The sequence below is a fragment of the Piliocolobus tephrosceles genome, chromosome 5 (assembly GCF_002776525.5).
Source record: "Piliocolobus tephrosceles isolate RC106 chromosome 5, ASM277652v3, whole genome shotgun sequence".
NCBI classification, from domain to species: Eukaryota; Metazoa; Chordata; class Mammalia; order Primates; family Cercopithecidae; genus Piliocolobus; species Piliocolobus tephrosceles.
The window spans coordinates 80,471,890-80,474,312 of NC_045438.1; the positions used below are offsets into that span (position 1 = coordinate 80,471,890).

Genomic DNA, 2,423 nt, shown 5'->3' on the forward strand with positions numbered 1-2,423 from the left:
TTCTAGAGGTGAACATTTAAAAACAAGATCAAAGATGAAAGGTGAAAAACAATCTGAAGAGGATAACTAGAAACAAATTCACAAATACTTGTGAAGTTGCAGAACACCAAAGAAAGAAAGAAAAAAAAAATGTCTCAGAGGAAACAAGTCAGATGTGCTAGGCAGGCAAGACAATTAGAACGTTACATTTTTCAACATCAATAATAAATGCCAGAAGACAATGAAAATACCTTTAATATGTTGAAGCATTAAAGGTCAACTAAAATCTTAAACCCAGATAAACTAGCGTTCTAAAATAAAGGTAAAACAAATTCATTTCCAAACATTAAAAAAAAAATGATATCTTACCACTCACAGACCCACAGACCCTACCTGAAAGAACTAGTAAGGGAGGATGAAGAAATGAGCATGAGTAAAACTGAAACCAGAAGAAAAGAGTACAAGAAACACACTTGAACAAAGATACAGATGAACAAACACACAGATAAACATGTTTTTCAATAGGACTACCAAAGATAAAAAGAGAAAGAATCACCACCTGTAAGAGTTTTCAAATCAGGTAGAGGCCGCCCGCCCTGGCTGGCTCGCGCTCCCTTCCTGCGTCCTCCATCGGTTCTCTCGGGAGTCCGTGGTCTCCTGTTCAGTTACCAGCCCTGCTTTCCCAGCTTGCGACTCGCGTCCTGGGCACGAAGAGACTGGACTCCGATTCGTCGCCTGAACCTGTCCTCTGAGAAGTTCAAGGTACTTTGTACAATGTCAGCCACCCAGGCCAGTGTCCTCCAGCAATGGCTCCCATCCAGAAGAAGCTGGTAATTGTCGGTGATGGAGTCTTGCTCATTGTCTTCAGCAAGGACCAGTTCCCAGAGGGGTATGCACCCGCAGGGTTTCAGAACTATGTGGCCCGTATGGAGGTGGATGGGAAACGGGTAGAGCTGACTCTGTGGGACACAGCCAGGCAGAAAGATGATGATCACCTCAGGTCCCTCTTTCACTCAGACACTGGTGTTATACTTATGTGTTTCTCCATTGACAACCCTGAGAAATGGACACCAAAAGTCAAGCATTTCTGTGTCAACGTGCCCGCCATCCTGGTGTGGACCAAGAAGGATCTTAGGAATGATGTACACACAAAATAGGAGCTAGCCAAGATGAAGCAGAAGCGGGTGAGACGCGAAGAGGGCAGAGATATGGTCAAGGGGACTGGCGCTTTGGGGTACGTGGAGTGTTCAGCAAAGACCAAAGATGGAGTGAGAGAGGTTTTTGAAGTGGCTGCGAAAGCTGCTCTGCAAGCCAGACGTGGGAAGAAAAACTCTGGGCGACTTATCTTGTGAAACCTTGCTGCAGGCACAGCGCTTAAGAGGTGAATTTTGAAGTGCTGTTGATTAATCTTAGTGGATGAACACTGGCTTTTTTCATTTATATACAGTTTACCTAAGATTACAAATTTAAGGCACGTCATCTTATTATCAGTATTTAGAAACCAACCCTGATTCTTAATGATGTCAAACCCGTCAGGTCTACCAGGATCCTTTTGCCACTACTCTAACAACTGTGCTCTACACTTCTGCCTGACACACCGTGACAAATTCAAAGAATGTCTTAACTTCTTGCTTCTGTCTAGAAAGAGAAACAGTTGGTAACTTTGCAAATTAGGCTGCAGCTACTTTATAACTAACCTTCCCTGCCTATCATCTGTCAACAGCAAGGTACTCTCATGAGACACAACTTCAGTGCTTTACTCTTTAACAGGTTTCATTGGCATAGCTCTGACATGGGTATCTGGTTTTATGAAAATGGGTTCTACAAGAAAGGCCCAACTCCATGCAGCTGTGGCACAGTTACAGTTCTGTGGTTTCATGCTAGTTACCTTAAAGTTACTGTGTAATTAGTGCCACTTAAAGTATGTTACCAAAATGAATATATCTACCCCAGACTAGATGTCATATTTTTTTATAATTGTATTTCCTAATATTGACATTTGTTATCCCCAAAGACAGTGTATTGCTTGTTAAAAAGTAAAGTGTATTTGGAAATGTCAAATGGAAAATTCATTTTTAAATAAATAAATACTAAGATAAAATAAGATAAAAGAAAAATACTAATGGAAATATAAGAACAAACATGGATTTTTCAGGTAATGTGTCTAAGTTTCTTATATAGATCAAAAATATTAGAGATAAAACCAATAAAAGAATAAAAATAAAAAAATAAAAATTTCAAACCAGTAAAACGAGAAAAATGATTAATAAAAATGTGATTATTCCAATAAACGTTAGAAAATAATAAGAGAAAAAGATTATATTCAGTAAAAACAAAAGAAAGTAACAGAAGGAAGTAAAATATAATAATTACAATAAGTTGCAAACAGGTTAAAGTCTCCATAACACGGTAAGTGGTACAAAGAGATGTTTAGGCTATAAAGG

General features: G+C 39.0%; 1 pseudogene; it reads left to right on the top strand.

Annotated features, from left to right (window-relative positions):
* Positions 1 to 618: 618 nt before the first annotated feature.
* LOC111538020 lies at positions 619 to 1,331 on the top strand (annotated as a pseudogene).
* Positions 1,332 to 2,423: the final 1,092 nt, after the last annotated feature.